The following is a 21105-nucleotide window of genomic DNA, read 5'->3' as shown; positions in this document are numbered from 1 at the left end:
GCAGTTAGACCTGCAATGTTATATGGAACAGATTGTTGGGCCATCAAGAAGGCACATGAGCAGAAAATGGAGGTAGCAGAGATGAGAATGTTACGCTGGATGTGTAGGCACACAAGGTTAGACCGATTTAGAAACACGGTGTTTCGGGAGAGATTAGGGGTAGCTAACATATCCGACAAGATAAGAGAGTGGAGATTGAGATGGTTTGGACATGTGAAGAGAAGACAGATGACGAACCCTGTTAGATCCGTAGAAAACATTACTATAAGGGGGGAGGGGTAGAGGCCGCCCTAAATTGACTTGGGATGAGAGGATTAGACATGATTTGCTAGACCTAAACCTCTCTGAGGACATTGTTGAGGATAGAAATTCTTGGAGACTTAGAATTAAGGCTAAGGATTTTTAGGGAGAAGGGATTACCATTAGGGGTTTTTTTTTTTGTTTTTGTTACCTGATTTTGGTCATACACCATTATGTTTTTCTCTTTTCATATATTTCTATGTTGTTATCTATACATGTATTGGAATTTAAATTTTACTGCGTGCTACTATCAATTTTATTACTATTGAACTTTGATGCCCCTTATTTTTCTCTCATACAATGTTACTTTGAGCTGAGGGTCTCCTTGGAAGCCACCTCTCTACCCCAATGGATAGAGGTACGGTGTGCCTACTTCTCACCCTCCCCAGACCCTACTTATAGCTTTGTTATTGGTGGGATTCCACTGGGTATGATTGATTGATTGATTGATTGAAGTTCATATTCTCATGGTTCTTATCTGGTAAGTTATAAAAGTTTAATATCGTCTCGACCGATAGGATTTTTAGTATTCCGTCTCGACCGACTAAGTCTTTGAATATTCCGTCTACTCTGACTATATTTTTAATTAAGTTTCAGGTGGACCCACTTTCTTAAATTAAATTAACAAATTAATATAATATTTTTATTTTCATCTTCTTCCACCTTCCATTTTCATCTTCAAGTTCAACTACATTTCTAGTTAGGTTTTAATTAGGTTTGATGGAATTTGATAATATTGTAGTTTGTTATGGTGGTAAATGGTAAAACAATGATGATGGAAGCTGTGAATATATATGAAAAACAAGAAGATATAGATATAGGAACTTGGAAGACGAATATAGATATAGATATGGTGGTAATGGCAAAACAAGAAGATATAGATATAGGAATAATATAGTATTTGAACTTACCAGATAAGAACCATGAGAATATGAACTTGGAAGACGAAATTCGTTTAAAATGCGTCTTGGAAAACGAAATTTAAAAAACTTTTTTTTCAAGAAAAAGATAATTTGAACGGGCCAGATAAGAAACATAAATAAACAGTTTGGAGAGACTGTTTTTTACAAAATGATTTAAATTAGAAATATGGACGAAAACCCCAAGATTTTTAAAAATATCGTCGAAAATGTCAGAAACTATCCAAGTGTCAAGTTTTCATTGGTTGGAAAATCATGTCGGTTATATTACCAATGTGTCGGCCTAGTACAAATTTCATGGGTTATTTTGAAAATTTGAATTCTTTTTGAATTATTTTTTTTTCTCCCTTCTATTTTGAGTCATTTTAGGAATTTTCCCCAATCTTTAATAAAGGAAATTTTTGATCGAAAATAAGGATTTGACATAATATAATCAAGATCTTAAAAACAAAGACAATATATAGTATTCGTAAGACTATAATGTGTTAAAAGAGCACAGTTCAATGAGAGGGTTGACTTGTTTTGAATTTTGATGTCCACCATTTAAATCGTTATTGTGATTTATACTTAAAATAATAATTACTATTGAATTTTAACTGTTTTTGTAGGAGAGAGCAATAATAATTACAAAAGTCAGCAAACCTATATTTACATAATAACAAGTTTATGTAATTGAAGTTGCTAACGATCATTTTGTAAATATACATGCAAACCCCAAGTGGTACTCGCATTTGGATTTTAGTAGTATTTTGAATACCCTATATATTCTTGTAATAGACGGACCTGTAACTTTTTCATTGAGTTACCAAAATATGATGAACAAATGTCTAAAGCTTTTACATATTTTTCAAGTGAATCTAAAACTATCATGTTTATGTCTCAAACCTACAACGTCTACTATGAAGAACTATTTTACACAATACTCCTACTTACATTCTTAATTAGTGAAAGTTGTGAAGCTTTATGACATTGTGTAAGTTATCATGAGCATCAATATTATAACTGAAAATCAATCATATTTCTTTTAAAAGATTTACTATAAAATCAATACGCATCTTCAACTATTGAAAAATATATAGGATTGGGTTTGATTTCCAAAAAGGGATTGTGGCACAGCTTGTTGTCCGTTTACATGTCATTTCATTGTGATCGTTGGGATGTTTTGCAAATCGAATGACATGTGAAATTAAAAAATAAAAAATAAAACTATTGAAAAATAGAAGTATACCACATGCTATTTTGTTTCAAATTTCATGAAGAAGTAAACCCTAATGATAAGTAAATTAGGTCTAACAAAGTTGTAATCAGGAAGTGAGCGTAAAAGCTTATAAAAAATTAAATTGATACGAACTATCAAAGAATAAAAAGTTGAAGAAACATGTGTTGATGAATTGGTACGAATATATGTTTGCAATAACTTCAGTTGCCTCTCAAAAATCAACACATCTAGTATGAGGTGACAGCGACTAATTACGATGACTCAAGTGGCATTACGGCAGTTACTTTGAAAGTTTGGCGAGTGATGGTGGTATTAAACGTCGGGCCTTTACTAGTGAGTCATTGACGTGAAGCCTAGGTGGCGTAAGCGTGAGTTGTGAGCATGAGCTGGTTTTAAAAATATTTAATCATATATGATCAAGTTTTCTTTTTTCGTTTTTAAATAATATTAATAATTTACTTGATTTTTCTCCAATGACTTGTGTTTATATAAATACTTGGTGTTAATTTTTTTATAAGCATTCTGATAAAATTTTACTAAAAGCTGAGTTGGTTTTAAAATAAAATATTTTTTGGCCTTATATCCATATAACGTCTCTGTCATGAGTGAACTACGATTCAAACAACATTTAAGTACGTTTTATTAGTTACTATATAATGTTTCTAATTATTTAATGAAAACTCTGTATTTAAGTTATATTTTTCGAAATTACAAATTTTAAATAAAAATAATGCGAGGGTTAAACCGATTTAAGTAATGAAAATCATTTCACCCGTCATATAATGAAAATTGAAAACTGAAATTTTGTTGATGTGCCAATGAAGCACATATATATGAGAAGTGAGAACCACCACTTTTTAATCAAATAATTAAATTCTTCACAACAAACGTTTATGCATCACAAAATTTATTTCCCCCATCGTAATCATTATTCTATAACGATTACATACATTTTATAGAACATAGGGTGTAAAGTAATTTTATGATGTGTGTTAATTACTAATAAACCACCCAAAAATGAGAGAATCGATTTTGGAAAAGAAATCTGAAAAAGGTCTTTGGTTTATTGTGTTAAATGGAAATGTAGAGGGAGTGTTGGTGTTAATTTGAGAAAAGATTTGTCTGGTAAAGTGAAGAGGCGTGCGATGGAGAGAGAAGGTAGGTCAAAACGAAGGTACTTTAGGATCAACACCCATGCATCCATCAATTTATGATTACCATGCAATTTATCCCGCACCACAAATTTACATAAAACTCAACTTTATATTACCATCAAATTGTGTGTCATTGAAATATACGGGTGATTAAGGTGTTTAATTCATAACCAAAAGGTTAGGATTTAAATCTTGCAGTAGTTGGGCTTCTAATCTAATAATATAGAAGTGATGCAAATACTTGAAATTTTATGATCACATGTTCGAAACCATACTTAAAGGGTTTTCCCAAAGTGGTGGATTTCTTTCTTCATGGACGATTGATAGACGTCTCAGGAAGGCCAACTTGGGTATTGATGGTACTTCTAAGTAGAGATGAGATCGGTACCGTACTTGTCCTCATGCATGCACCCGTACCCGTGCCCGAAAGTACTCGTACCTGAAATCTATAAATCTGGGTACCCGTACACGTGCCCAATTTTATGGTGCGGGTATGAGTATAAGTGCGGGTATATGTGCTTTCGAGTACGGTACTCGCTTTGGTACCACATTGGTTTTTTTTTTAAAAAAAATCTCCACTAAACTTGGCATTAGTACTGTCAGACCCAACCAAAAGCAGAAATGTCGGGACGCGAACTGATTATTCACAGCTCTCAAGGTACTATCATACAATAATTAATAAGTGACAATATCTATTAAATTTAATTAAATACTCAAATAAATCCCAATACATGTTAAAGAACCAAATACAATTTCATCATAGTAAAAAATAAACAAGTTCAAAATTTAAGACTTGATATATTGTCTTGATAATATTTCTTCTAACATAAGCAATCTTAAAATCTTCACCAGTCATGAAATCAACTCATTCTAAAACATGCATATAAGTATAAAATAAAGATAGAATTTGTCAATACAAGATTGAGTGACTAAAACACCAGTTAGTTTAAATACAATATAATACAAAAGTGCAAAACTGTTCTTTGTGAGATAAGCAATAGAGCCATTGAGCAATTAAGGGTGTCAGTAAAATCATTGTCTTGCGAAATGGGCTTTGGCTACTACGGCGGTCGTATGATCATACTAAATGTGAATATGATGGACATCTCCAAGTGCGATCACATAAATCAATTAAACATGTAGCAAGTTAGGCATATTTAATTGATATACACACAAGGATTAAACAGTTTGAAAGTGTGAATATTATATAATATGTAAATATAATATGATATGCATATGTCCCCAAAACATTTAGAAGATAAGTAAAAAAGGGAAGTGAATTACCCACCTTAGCAGATAAGCAAATGCATGAGAATAATTAATATTATGCGTCACGCTCGTCGAGAGTTAGCAAAGACAAATCCTAAACAAAAGTGATAGTCGGAGAATACTACGAGTTAATAGATGAACTATAAGAGAATTGTGATATGAACGGTTATTGTTTGTTTAAAATAATTAGTTTATTTTATAAGTATTAGTAAAATAGTTATAACTAAAACAAACATAAATCCTTTTAAATTATTAGTATTACATATGAATGAGATAATATAAATATTTGTTTATAAAAATATTGACCAATAATTATTGAATATATTTTTATATTATAAATTATGTGTTTTAAACCATAAACCTTTTTATATCTTTAAATATTAAAATCCTTTAACAAGTTTACTACTCATAATATATACATGTTTATAAATTTATATATGAAAATACATGGTTTTAAACAAAGGTTCGGAAAACACCAAGTTAATGTGTCGGTTTTAATAAAGTAACAATTAGTTATTATATTTATTATATTAATAATATGATTTAAATGAATTAATGCATTAATATATTGATTTTAAAAGATATTACCAAAAATAACACAAAAACGGGTCTAGGGAGGCTCGAACATGCGCCCATCCAGCCCAATAACCCTTAACACACACACACACCAGCCATGAGCGCTAGTGTGTCAGTTGGTTTAAACATGGAACTTGTTTATTTTAAACATACAAACACAAACCCAGAATATTATATGAACCCTAGAACAATCAATCGGCCAAATCGTTGCATGTTTGGCCGATTGATTATGGAGTTAATGAAATTGAGTCCATGACAATCAGAAACATAACATCAATTACCTTGAACAATGCATAAACAATGGTTAATTAGCGTAAACAGTTGCCCGCCAAAGTATGATTAAGAACAGACACAAGCAGCAAGTATAATCTAATTAACGATGGGGTTTTTTCGGTGATAAAATAAGGATGGTGTAGGTACGTTTAATTGAGTTATAATGATCGTTATAAGGCATATTACTAAACGAGTTGTAGACGGTTCAATAATATAATCAAATTATATCAAAACGATTGCTATTTCCTAACAGTGATTGTCGGTAAGCTCGTTATGGCATGTAGAATAATACTATTAATCCAATTTCCAAGTTTACGTCGACAATAGTGTCTCAAGCTAGCTAATTGGGTCACGGGTTTGCGAAATGGGTCATGGATATGGGTTTGGTAAATGAGTTAACGGATTAGATGGATTATAATTATCAGATTTGCTGTTTGGTCCTTCAACTAAGGGTAAGGGTAAAGGATGGGTTAGAGTATAGTTTAGGGTTGAAACTGTAGATATATCAAACTGGTTTTAACAATTAAATAAATATTTAAACAATAATATTAAAATAATAAAGATAACTCGATAATTGAGGTATTTTATTGATAGAATAACCCGAACATAGAAATGGGTCGGGTAACGGTTACAAAGTAATAAATGAGAAAACCCGAATTTTTACAAGTACAAGTACCGTACAGTACGGATAAACAATTATCTATAATACCACAACCAAAACCGTAATAACACAACCAAAACATAACACTAAAACTAAAAATGAAATAAACCATAATATATAATCCATTCATAATCAAATAATGAATTCCAAAACATACAAAATCTCCCAAATTTTTTTTATTAAAATGTTAAAAACAAAATTGAGCTTATGCAAAGAAAGTTAAAATTCGTTTAATATTTGCTAGTTATCTTTCCATTTTCCCTTTCTCTTTTCTTTGTTTATTGATTCCTCAATTTCTATAGAAAAAAGAAGAGAGAAAGTTAATGCATGTTATTTAATAATATACACAATTACACATGCATGAAACAAAAATATATGAATACATGGTATATGAATATACACATATAGATCAAGAAGGAACTGATTCAACTGATATATATTAGGATTTGAAAATCTCGCTAGAAAGTTAAGTCATGAATGTTGAAAACTTAATGAAAACCCCTACAAATTCTAAATGGGTACCGGTACCAGTACCCGTATAATCCGTACATGTACCCCGAAAGTACCCGTACATAAAATCAGTAAATTTGGGTACCCGTACCCATACATAATAAACACATACGGGTACATGTACGGTTACTATACAAGTATGGGTATGGGTACGGGTATTCAGGAAAAAAATCTCATCCCTACTTCTAAACGTTATTACGAAAAGGATTCAAATCTTGCTCATCTCAAGAATGCTAACTCAAGTATTAAGAGTATTTTCAAACACTGTTAAAAAATTAATAATATTTCATTAATCCTAGTTTTGCATTTATACAAAAAAAAAAATTATAGAAATTGTGGCTAAAAAAGCTACTATCAAACCTATAACTATATTAAGTAATATCATTTAAACATGTCGAGTTGACGAGTCAATAGAATGACACATTAAATTGGTTAATCCGAACACGGCCCATATTTAATTTATATCATATCAATTGTAACCTTTACACACTTAAACCACATAAATTAAACACGACCCGTTTAACTTACTTATCTAAACATATCAAATAGGTTGTCGGGTAATAACCAAGGTTGAAACGTGTTGGTAAATTGTAAAGAATTGAGTTAAACATGTCACAAACGGGTTTTTGGGTCAACTAGGATAATTAAACAGGTTGATGGGAGGACATATTTAACTAGTTAAAAAGGTTAACCTAAACACGAATAGACTATTAATTGGGTTAAATATAACAAACTGAAACCTTATTGTATTTGTATGTGTATTTGTAACTGTATCGTGTTACGCGTGGTATCTTGAATTGCCACAGGTAACTTATAGGCATCTAGAAACAACGAACGTAATTCTGCTTAGTCAGATGGCTTTAACGTGTGTGCCTAATTTCTACGAGAGCATAATGCTTTACTCACTATTTATTTTTATTTCATTCTTCATCAGTAGGTAGAAAGTTTTTAGAATGTAGAAATCTTCAAACCAAAAATTAGGTTAACATATAAAACCAACAGTTTAAACAGTTGTCGAATAGAGAATTTTATGAAATATTTTATGTTTAGAAATAAAAATTATCAAATATTGCTAAATTACTAGGACCTTCTCCAAAGGTAACCCTTGAAGGCTAACTGACTTGTTTCATAGTAGCGTCTTTCCAAACGATAGCTTTGGACTCGCATGCCCTTGGTTAGAAGGCCCGTCTACAAGGGAGGATTTGATGGGGCTAGAAGTATATATATACATACACACACTAGATGGGTGTCTGCCTGATGCGGCAGGTGTTTAAACGCAGACTCTGTTAGTCACGTAACAATTATGAGTGTTCATGGATCGGTTTATAACCTTAAAACCGTTTAAAACCGGTCATTGTTTGGTTTCACGGTTGTTTTTTTTACTTTCTGATGGTTGATCGGTTTCAAAATTTTCAAACTGTAGCGAACGGTTTGGTTCACAGTTTATACCGGACATTAGTTATATAAAACCAGACCATATTGTAAATGTTGAATGCATCTTAGTCTTTCTTATTATTTAGTATTAGATATGTTTTGTTATATGTATTAGATATAGTTAAGATATTTAAACAAATCTTTATTGATACAAGTAAACTTGGCAATTACAACTTTAAGTTAACCTAAATCCAATACGATTTTTGGTAATCTTTATTTTTGTTGTTATTTTGCTTCCTAGGTATTCCATTAATATTTACCATTTATGTGGCTAAAATTATCGAATGACTCAAATCCATTATTCTTCATGTTAAAATTATCATTCTTCATGTTAGAACTTAGAATGGCTAAAATTCACAACGTTTGTCCTTTGGCCCTAACCCGGTTAGTTTTTCTCGTTAAGTTAGATCGTGTGTCTTGCACATAAGGGTAATATTGTGTTTAGAGCTAAGGTTGTCATTTTTACCCGAAACCCAACCTGAGAAAACCCGTACTCGAACCCGAACTAACCCGACTCAAAAAACCTGAACCCGAGGAAAGACTAACCCAAACCGAAGTAATTCGGGTTTGATTTATAAGTTTCGGGTCAACCTGAATAAACTTTTAGTTTTGAAATTAGATATATTTTTATGTATAATAGGCTAAGACTTAGCCATTAAGTTATCAATTATCTGGCTATAATCGACTGTTATCATTCCAACTATTATGGATTGATTGTTAATTGTTAATTTATGTTTTCCATTTATTAATAATAGCAGCCGTAATCGAATAACCAAATCACGTCAGACTGATGACGATTATGGTTTGAGTTAGTTTTACTCTTCTTTTGAATTGTTTTATCAAATTATGTTGATTTATTATTTGATTATTTGCTTTACGAGTAAAGAATAATATGTTGTTTTAATTTTAGCATTGTTTGTTTTCTTTTCTAGGATAATCGAAACCCAATTAGCCCAACCCGAATTACCCGAACCCAAAAAACTCGTGAGAGATTTGGGTTGGATATTTAAAATTTTGAAACCCCGCAGCACCCGACCCGAAAAAACCCGAAACCCGAAGATCACCCCTATTTACAAGTTTGGTCCTTTAACTTCAAACAACATTTATTAATTTATAAAATAGTTACACATTTACACTTTGTTTAAAACCAAATACCCCCCACAACTTTTTAACGACTATAACCTTTCACACATTTAATATTTTAACAAAAAAATACACCATAAAAACAATCATTTAATTATCTTTGTGAGTATGGTATTGTTATACTTCTTTGATTTTTAAAAATTAACATATTACGCGAAAACAGGTCGAATCGGTTGATCTCGAGTCATGTGTAACCACCGGTTGGAACAAGTTGATGCAAAAAGTGGGTTAATTTGATTCTGGTCGGGTTGGTATGGGTTTGAGTCGAAAGGGTCAGCTTAGAACATGTTTTAGGTTTGAACAATGTTGAGTTGGAACGAGATTCGCGTCAAAACGAGTTAGTAAAAATGTTTAGTTGAAATTATTGTATATTTCAACTTTGCTTCTTGAATTTCCCCACTTGTTACACGAATGACATTGTTTACATGTACAGGGGCCGATAAACGCATGTCCAGCGCCACGTAACGCACAAAACCCAATATTGATAAGCGCTCAACCTAGCGTCCCACACCAGTAATCGATGTGAATTACGAGCGCAGGGCCAATAAAACAAGTTCATTCTTCAGTTCACACATACTAGCTTTACATGAATTATGTTTCCAATTTCGAGTTGTGTGCGCATGGTGACGTGACAAATGTACCGAAACAAATTATGCATTCGATGTTGAGTTACGCGTGCACCTCGTCGCATCGTGCGGGCATCCAACTTTTTTTTTAATGGTGGCATTATATTAACAAGGCGAACTAGCAACTACTACTCCCCAACAATAAAAACAAGGAGCTTACATATTTAGCATATCAAATTTACACCCACTAATCCAATCGATTGCATATTACTTTGATCTTGAAACCACCTATAAATAACTTTTTATTTTTATGTTTTTCACAATTTAAACAGAGCAAGTGTTTACTCCATTAATAATATTGTGTTCTTTGCTCTTCAAATATGATATGAGAGTAAAGTGGACCCTTTTTTAGGAGTGTTTTCATGGATTTGCATGAAAACTCTTTGAATATTATATTTTTGTTATTAATAAAAAATATTAACTAAAGCAGAGACAAGAATGGCAGGCTTTTGCAGAGAGAATGAGAGATACAGTAGTTAAGTAGTAGGCAAGGTAGGGTGGCGAGGTCTTTTCCTTGTCATTTTTAGTTTCTTATGTGAACAGTTATACGGTTTTTATATGATAACGATGGAATTCTTTGATTGTTACAAAATGAAAAATTCTCAAAATGTGCTTTTTATTTTTATTTTTTTTTCAACAGCCAGAGTATTTTTTTTCTTTTTATTTACAATTTTAACCCCTTAATATTGCACCCCACCCCTCGACTCAAACATGGATTCCCACCAAGGAGGATGATTTTTCTATCAAATTATTTAAACGTACAATCAAAATGTCCTTTTATTGAAGATAGATTTCAGTTTCATCCTCACAAATTAAAGTATTTAGAAATTTCTCTTACAAATACGTTTTTGACGGCGTGTCTGTAGGCAAACGACGTGTTTGGCCACAACGCGTCTTTCACGACTTGTTGCTTCTTTAACGCATCTTTCACATCATGTTTAGCCTCCAAACGCGTATTTCACGACATGTTAAGCCTCTTAAATATTTTTCTTTTTGTTTTTTATATTATATTATTATAATTAATTTTCTCATATTTGATTTTGTCTTTAGTAACTTTTAATGCTTAAAGTTTCATAAAGTTCCAAATATAGTGTGAGACATGTTTAACATAAATTTTACTTAAAACCGAGCCATGCTAAATTTATATCAAAATGTTCAATAAAATTTGATCATGCTCGGCTTTAAGTAAATATTATGCCAACATGTAGATAAAAATAAACACGTCTCAACAATATATTTGGAATTTTATACATTAAAAGTTATTAATGGAAAACAAATATAAGTAAAATTAATTATAAAACAAAAAAAAACAATTAAGAGGCTTAACATGTAGTGAAAGACGCATTCAGGAGGCAACAAGTCGTGAAAGACGTGTTTGGAGGTCAAACGGGCCGTTAAAAACGCGGTGAGACCAAACACGTCATCAAAGATGTATTTGTAAGAGACATTTCTGAAAACTTTAATTTATGAAGACAAACGTGAAATCCCTCTTCAATAAAAGGACATTTTGGGAACTTTTCCATTATAAAATTATGTCGGGTGGACAAAGTGAATGTGATCTTGATGAGACTAAGCGTTGAAACATACATTTGAACATCTATCGTGTTTGCTTTGTGGAGAAGGGAATCCACATAACACCTTTTTACCTCTTGTTACATATACTTGGTTATTTGGCAATATGTTCAAAATTTGTGTAAGATTAATTCTTTTTGTTTTCTCGATTCAAGATATTTTTTATCTTTAAAAGTAGGTGTAGTTCGGTGTTGATTAACGGGCCGCCCACTAGGGAATTCTCGTGTCAACGCGGGTTGAGACAAGGTGACCCATTATCACCTTTTCTTTTTATCATCGCTATGGAGGCCTTAACCGGGGTAATGAAAAAGGCTACTTCGGGTGGTATTTTCCATGGTTTGAAATGTGGTAATAATGGGCCTTCGATGACGCATCTGTTATATGCCGACGACGTAATTTTTGTAGGGGAATGGGATAATGAGAATGCTGCAAATTTGTGTAGGATCCTTAGATGTTTCTACATGGTGTCTGGACTGCGTATAAACTTGTCTAAATGTCGAGTGTTTGGTACTTGTGTAGATTATATGGAAGAACAGTCTATGGCCGGGATTCTTAAATGTCAGGTTGGTCATTTTCCGTTCAAGCACCTTGGTCTTCAAATTGGAAGAAATATGAATCTGATTAAGTCGTGGGATCCGGTGGTGGATCTATTCCGAAAAAGGTTGTCAGTTTGGAAAGCGAAGAATTTATCTTTTGGAGGTCGGGTGACTGTGATTAAATCGGTCCTTAATTTATTACCTACATATTATTTTTCCTTATTCCGAGCACCGAATGGAGTTTTGGAGAAATTAGATCGTTTAAGAAGAATATTTTTTTGGGAGGTTCGGAGGAGAAGTCAAAAATAAATTGGGTGGCGTGGCAACGGGTAATTGCTCCAAAGGATTATGGGGGGTTAGGCTTGGGGTCTCTTCGAGATGCTAACCTTGCGATGCTTGCAAAGTGGTGGTGGCGGTTCAAGGTGGAAAAAGAAACTTTATGGCGAAGGGCAATATGGTCAATTCATCATAATTCGAGGTCTTGGCAGCCTTTTCCCGCAAAAATGTCACTCCCGGGGCCTTGGAAACAAATAAAAAATATCTCATATGACATCTTTGGGTTGGGAATTCGGTTAGATGGGCTTATTAAACAGATGGTCAAAGGTGGGACAACCTCGTTATTTTGGTTAGCCCCGTGGATTGGAGATGATTTACTTTGTTATAAGTTTCCTTTATTATTTGGTTTAGAGAAGGAAAAAGGATGCCCCATTTCTGATCGTTTATGTATGGTAGATGGTGTGATATGTGGTATTTGGAATTGGCTAAGGATACCGATCGAGGTGGCGGAAGTAGATGAGCTCAGACAGCTTCTTCTATTGTGCCAAAATGTTTTTTTGGAGGTTGGAATTGACAAAACTTGCTGGACTTTAGATGCTTCAGGGGAATTTTCAGTTGCTAGCCTTAAGAATAAGTTAATCGAGTTGACTTATTTCCCTCCAAGTTACAAGTTCGGTTGGAATAATTGGGTTCCAAATAAGGTGTGTATTTTGGCTTGGAGAGCTGAGTTAGAAAGATTGCCTGTTTTGACTGAGTTGCCTAAAAGAAATATTGGCACGAACTCCGTTTTGTGCTCGGTTTGTGGGTATTTGGGGGAAACGGTGGAGCATTGTTTCGTTACATGTGGGTTAGCTCAATCTGTTTGGAAAGCGATATCTCTATGGTGTAAGATCCCAAGTATTTTCGCTTTTTCTATTAGAGATCTTTTGGCCATTTATAAATACGTAAAGTTCCCGAGGAAGAAGACAAAGATGTTTCATGCTATATGTCTCGTCTCATTTTGGAAAGTAAGAAACGATATCGTATTTAATGGCAAGATGGTCTCAGTGGTAAATTTGGTGGGAGACATTAAAGCTCTTAGCTATCTTTGGGTCAAGAATAGATCCGGTGAAATGTCTATATCGTGGGATGATTGGTGTGGTTTTAAGGTGTAAGCGGGTTGAGGTACTTGTTTCTAACGGGCTTGTTTTTGTTTCGTTTGTTTTGTAATTAGTATCTTGCTTGTTACAGCTTGTTTTTTACGGTGTAATGTTGTTGTGTAAATATATTCCTTTTCGTTGGTCGTTCAAAAAAAAAAGCAGGTGTAGTTAGAACTTAAAGACATCATTCATGACATTTTGGCATCTCATGTTTGTGCATTTTGAAGGCGGGGAATTAGCTACATTTCTAGAAGACTTACACATAAGCAACCCCCGAGGAATATATTGGTAGACATAAGGACCTTAGGTTATTTTGTGGTTTTATGATGGGTTTAAATCTAAATTCTATCTTAATTGAATTGACGCATGTTCAATTTTGGTTAATAATATTATAATTGTCTTGTAATTTTTGGGCTTTTTTGACGTTTTTAACTTATTGAATGACCATTTTATCCCTCTTTTTACTATATGATTAACATATATCATTTAGTAAAAATAACGGTAAAAGTCGGGAGGCCCATCCTTGCCTTTGATGGCCTCAGATAATGTGGTTGGATGACAAGGATAAGTGACAGATGAAAGAGAGTGGGGGGGAATCTTTTGTTAGAGATGAAGCAGAATAGAAGAAAAGTGTGCTTGTAAGAGAAGGGAGACGCACAGGTTTGATTCTTGCCACAAAAAGAAGGGGGGGTTTGGGCAAATGAGGTGACACCGGACAAGAGAGATGGGAAGGGCCCATAACAATGTGAATAGTCGTTACGCTGTGTTCCCGAGTCTCATTTAACGAAGGGAGGGGAGGGGAATAATGACAGTAAAGAAACCGAGGGGAAGGAAAATGTGTGATTTTATTTTGTGTTTCCGAGTTTAATGAAAAGGGAAGGAAAAGAAGGGAAACTAAACATTTTAGGTGTTCTTGAGTTAAGAAGAAAAGAAAAGAAAGATACATTTTCCTATTATACCCTTTAAGTAAACTATTATATGGAGTTAGATATAAGGGTAATTTTGGAATTGATAAAAGTTATAATTAGACATAAATATTTTTCTCTCCTAATATCTCCAATTTGGGAGGATGATAATATGTTTAAATTTTGAAAAAATTACCAAAACAGCCTTTTAATGAGAGAGAAAACAAGAAATAGTCCGTGAGATTTGAAATTCCCAAAATAGCCCTTCAGATCTTACGTTCACGTTAGTTTGTGAGATTCCCAGTGAGTTTTCGTGGACGAATCAAATTCTGCCAAGTGCCTTCCATTCCCACCTACCACGCTATTTTTCATCCCAAATCTATCTGAAACGTAACTTTTGACATCAAATATAACCTGAAAAAAAAACAACTGTAACGTGATGTTTCAAGCTGTTTTTATCGGCAACGTGAGTTTCAAATAAGATGGATTTTGAGTTATTTTGAAATTCATCCCCTTAGATGAATTTCATATGAATTTCAACCTCGGAGACGATTTTAGTTTTAGTTTACAATTTAACTGCCAAGATGATTTTCATTGGACTTTAAACTATTGTTCATACATTATATAACGTGTTGATTATTTTCATTTCATTTATTTTCTCATAAATCAAACAAAGATCTGGGTGATATCATCTTCAAGAATGAAGTTTAAGCGAGGAGATCCGATAGAAGTTGTTGATATGGGTCCGGGTTTCTTGGGATCATTTTATGATGGAACCATTATTTCACGGGTTGGGAAGGAGACATACATCGTGATTTTCCGGACACTACTTGAAGCCGATCAATCCGGTTTGTTACGAGAATTTGTGAAGGCCGATAAAACAGGTCGAAACCAGCTGATGTTCTTGTTAATGCCTTTGATGTTGGTGAGAAAGTTGATGTGTTTGCAAACGATGGTTGGTGGGTTGGTCGCATTATTAGCAAAGTTGGAGAAAGCGAGTATCTTGTCCATTTTGACAGCACGAACCAGGATATCATTTACCCGTTTTCTGACATTCGTGTTCATCAGGACTGGGATGCTGCAAATGAGGTTTGGGTGTACTCTCGTAAGTGAATGGTGTTTGGAGTAATTGAAGGTATGTTGTGCATGTTTGGGTAGTTTGATGGTGTAATAGTTTGTGTAATCCTTTGTGTAGTGTAGTTGAAACATCTTTTGTTTTGTTGTTGTGGTTCAATGTTAGGGCATAATGTAATGTTTAACACTAAGTTTTCAACTTAGTGTTTATGTGTAATATTATGGTATGTTTTTTAAGGTATTTTGTGTTATATGTGTATGTAGTGGTAACCAAATATAAAAAAGATTAGCCAATAAAACAACATAAACTAATCTCATGAAACTACATTTTTACAAGAAACGAAATGAAAATTACAATTTGAAAGTTACATATTAGTCGATTTCCATGTAATCAACACCCTTTTCGTCTTCTTGTTTTTCTTTCTTTGAATTGGTTTCTCTTTTATTTCCAACCTGATTTTCATGGATCTTCAATCCACTAAATGTTTCCTCCCAAGCTGCATCTATGTCAAAGTTATCACCATCCCATATGGAAAAGGGATCATCTGTTGTTTCGTTGACTTCGGGTGGGGCCAAAACCTTCTTTCCTTCGACGTGCATATCTTCGAAAACATGTATGAAGGTTTCAATGTCGTCGAACTTATCAACATTAGGGAGAAGGCTTGTTTCTGGATTGTTGAAGATCGGTTTTGACATTGTAATGAGTTTAGGCAACTTTAGGAAAAATTGTTGTGTATTTAAAATAAAAGATTTTAAATATGATTTATTGCAGGACCGATAAATTTTGAAGGAAATATAAGTTGTACGTTACAATGTGGCCCAAAAGTTGTACTCTACGTTAAATTATACCCGGTTTATATGTTGAACGTTAAAGTATTTCCCAAAAAAATTTACTCTACATTATTGGATGGACATATGAAATTTGTACCAAATTAATGTTATACGTTAAAAGATGGCCCATAAATATGTTCAACGTTAAAATTTATCCCGATTATATGTTTTACGTTAAAGTTTCCCAAAAGTATGTTGCATGTCAATTATTGATGGGCCCGATAAAATAAGAACCAAATTTATGTTATACGTTAAAAGATGGCCCAAATATATGTTCAACATTTAATTATACTCGGTCTATATGTGGTACGTTAAAGTGTTTCCCAAAAATATGTTGCATGTCAATTATTGGCGCAACGGAGGAAATCGCAGATCCTTGCCGTTAACAAGATTTGGATCTATGGAGTCTCGTGCTTCTGTAAAACATGGAGGAAGGATAGACCAATGTAAAACTATTAAAACCTTCCAATTGATTATGCATGAGATACTAACCCAGCCATCTAAAAACAAATATCAAGAAATAAACACATCATTGAAAGTATGTAACTCATTGACAACTAATTGAAAATAATAACAAACTAATTTTTAATTATCAAATCAGATTCAGATTTACCCAAGGTTGAGAATGCCACCGAATTCACGACCAAGAAGTAGATGAACAACCCAACCCGAACAGCTTCATATGGCAGTGGGCGAAGAAGAACATGGTTGTGAGGATATGAAAAACATACAAAAGGTTTGAAATAGGTTTATAAGAGAAGAAGATAATGAACTTTAATTTAAAATCGTCTCCTAAGTTAAAATTCATTTGGAATTCATCTAAGGAGATGAATTTCAAAATACCTTTAAAATCCATAAATTTGAAAACTCACGTTGCCGATAAAAACAGCTTGAAACATCATGTTACAGTTGGTTTTTTTTCAGGTTATATCTGATGTCAAAAGTTACGTTTCCGATAGATTTGGGATGAAAAATAGCGTGGTAGGTGGGAATGGAAGACACTTGGCAGAACTTGATTCGTCCACGAAAACTCACGGGGAATCTCACAAACTAACGTGGACGTGAGATTTGAAGGGCTATTTTGGGGATTTCAAATCTCACAGGCTATTTCTTGTTTTCTCTCTCATTAAAAGGGCTGTTTTAGTAATTTTCTCTTAAATTTTCTAGCATTTTCCCTCCTTTCCCCTCCCCTCCCTTTCTTAAAAAATCTCCAGAACATAGATTTTTTTATATTTTCCTCTCTTTTCCTTTCTCTCCTCTCGTTAAATGAGACTCAGGAACACAGTGTAAAGGAGGTCCGTGGTATGGTGCACGCGCCCTTTGGAAAGGATACATTGAACATAAGAGCTTGTGAGGAGATCCTTATGTGCAAGAATATTCTCAGGTGATAGGGTATGGATCGGTTATTTTAATTTATTTCTTTTAATCTTATTTGAAATAGATTATTGACTTGTATAGTTGTATAACATATTTATATAACAATAAAAGTGGAAGAATTATGCTTTCAAATTTGTTCTTTGTGCTTATGATATTGTACCCTCTTTGTTGTGATTGTTTTTTATTTTCCTTTTGTTTTATACTTTTGGCATCAATAATTTTAATAGTTTCTAAATATGTCACAATTTTTTTTAGTTTTAACCTCAAATATTTTTTCACTTTCAACTTTGGTCTCTAATACTTTTCATTTTTTACAGATTTTTTTTAACATTTCGGTCTAAATTTAACGAGTTAACACGTTGCAACGCGTGTGTGTGGTTCATCGAATTTATGTCCAATTTTCCCGTTTAACGGTCCCGTCACAATGCGTAGATGTTAAGTTGACTTGGCTATCTTTTTTTCCATATATTACATTTGGGTCTAATTTTACAACGCAAACGAGTGTGTGTGCTTCAACATTTTTTACGTCTATTTTTGTTTGTTTTTCTTAATGGTTAATGAAAGTAACTCGCCACTGCTGATGGGAAGGTGACCGAAGGCAGTGATGGTGATGGTGGCAACTTCATGCTTTCGAATTGAGTGGATGTTTAAATACATGATTTTACACCTCGCCGCAATGCGGGGGTGTGTTAATACTAGTGTTTCAATAATGTATGCATCACATGCATTTATAACTTTAAATCATTTATTAATATAGTAATTGAGGTTAAACTAAAATATATACTGTTTCGAATCTAAAGAAATATGTTTTTGTATAACTTTGTACCCTGTTTTTATTATTTATATATAGTTCTTTAACTCAAATAAACTGATTTACTAATTAACAAAGTATTTATTTATTATAATAATTTAATGAACTTTTTTTATAAATTACTTGCTCATGTAAAAAGTAACTAGTAATATAATATAGAAATGTAAGTATTCATATATGAATGTCGTTTAAAAGATGTGTAGAAATCTTATATTAGCGCATCTATTTGGAGTTAGAACATATAAAAAAGTTTAGGACACAATTATTTTAATGAAACATCAACTTGTTGTCTCAAATAATACGAGTTTGACTTTGGGTAGTGGAAAGAATTGAGTTTTAAGAATATATATGAACCATCACATCAATCTCGATTGTTACTATATATATCAAGATTGCATTATTCATCTTATCAATAAGAATAGTATATTTGCCTTAAAAGATATAACTTCCCCCAACACATCTACTTTTGTGATGATACCTTGATTCATATATATGACGTCTACTACTCGAGTACATTGTGCTCCAAATTTTGTGATCGGTTGGGTTGTGTTTATGATTGCAAAAGATAAAAGCTCATTACCCACCAAATTATATGGTTAATCGAAATGTGAATGGAGAATTAATAAAAATAATATATATGTAAAAGGAAGCTAGGTGTGAAATTGAGGGGGACATGAGGCAGCTTTTGATAAAGAGAAGGTAAGGCTGAGGGGTGTGAGGGGCTTTAATGGGGGCTCCAACCAATAATATTATGACATGTGGCAGAGAGAGAAACTAGATAAGGGGGGTGTTGGAGCCCCCGTTGGAGCCCCTGGCCCTGGTGTGGAGGGGCTCCAGCAGAGGCGCCAGCGAATTTTTTTTTTATTTTTTTATAAATATATTCAAACAACGTATTATTAAAAAAACTCATAAATTACTAAAAAACACACATTAATAAAAAAAACACATTAATATCCAAAAAATCTTGCTCTTTTGGTAGTCGGCTGCAAAATGAATAAATAAATTAGATTTCCATTTAACTTTTTTATTTAACTTTTTTATTAAAAATCATTTTTAAAAACGTTAAAACAATTACCGCAACGCCGATCCTCAGAAATGACTATCCAAGCCCGACACAAGGCTTCCTTCTCATCCGATGACCACGGAGTGGCTTTCCGTTTCGTCCTCGGAGTCGAAGCCGGTCCTGACCCGTCCGTTGCAAGTTGTTTTTTTCCGGTGGACGCGTCTTTTTGGTCCCGTAGCTTCACCGTGTGATTCTTGTGTCTCCGGAACAACAAAGTTAGGAGACGGTTGTGTGTTGGATGGTTGAAAGCCGGATGATTCTTGCGGCTCCGAATAAAACATCGGTTGGTGCGGTGACGACCATAAATCGTCGTCAATATAATCCGAATCAAGGTTTGGGTACCAATTTCCAGCCATTTTTTTTAAAAAAAGTTGAGAAGATGAATTGATTTTGGGTGAAGGTTTGAAGTTGTAGTATAAAAATGGGTGAAATGGGGTATTATATAGGAAATTTTTTTTTTTAATTTAATAAGAGCCCAACGGCTCTTTTTCTAAAACCAAGACAAGCTTTTCTCTCTCTTCTCCCGCTAACAGGCTCCCGCCTGCATGGTTTTTCGCGTTAGCGCCCCGTTAGCGCTCCCGTTAGCGCCCCGGTGGTGTGGTGTTAGCGCCTGGGGGCGCGAGCGGAGGGGCTCTAGCGCCCCCGTTGAAGCCCCACACCCCTCAGCCTAATGGCAATGGGTAGTAACTAGTACGTGTATCATGTACAAAGTAATTAGCAGACATCACCACACCCCTTTCTCAGCTTTTGTTTCCTGCCTGCCTCCATGACGTTTTGTTCCCCGTTGACTGCCCTTTCCTTAATTAACTAAACACACATTTATTTACTCACTTTTCAGATAATAAACAAATCATCAGCATGCATTGCATCGGATTTGGTTTGTGTTTACTTCATTTCATGGTGGGTTGCGTTTTGTATGTTTTAGTCAAACTGCTTCTTGTTTTTATTTTTGGATTTTGTTGCCACGTTAATAAAAAAAAAGTAACAAGCCGACGGTGGTCAAAAGGTGTCTTGTTTTTATCTTTTAGTTTAAACCTGTGTATTTGTCACGGGTTAAAAGTTAAACAACACGCTCTCTTCGCACCACACCTTTTAATTACATTTATTATTATTACTACTATCAAAACATATATAAAATGATGAAAAGTAAAAAACCATGGTACTAAACTACTAACTACTAAATGCTCGAGAAAGGATTATCAGTAACTCTTTAACATAAACTGGAGAGCGAGTCCATAGATTGAAATCTTTAAACATAGCTTGAAATTAAGGGGGTGTTTGGGGTAAACGAGTCAACGTGTCGACACATTAATGACACAGACAAAAATGTGTTAAACAGAGTTCAGTCTGCTTAACTATTTATGACATGCATAACACTAGGCCGACTTTAGGAATAGCCAGCCATGGCAGGCCCATGGGCCCGAGAAACTAAACAA

The sequence above is a fragment of the Bidens hawaiensis genome, unplaced genomic scaffold, assembly GCF_021521415.1.
Source record: "Bidens hawaiensis isolate Kalapana, Puna unplaced genomic scaffold, B.hawaiensis_p1.1 tig00039522_1, whole genome shotgun sequence".
In the NCBI taxonomy this organism is placed as follows: Eukaryota; Viridiplantae; Streptophyta; class Magnoliopsida; order Asterales; family Asteraceae; genus Bidens; species Bidens hawaiensis.
This window is presented reverse-complemented; position numbering follows the sequence as displayed.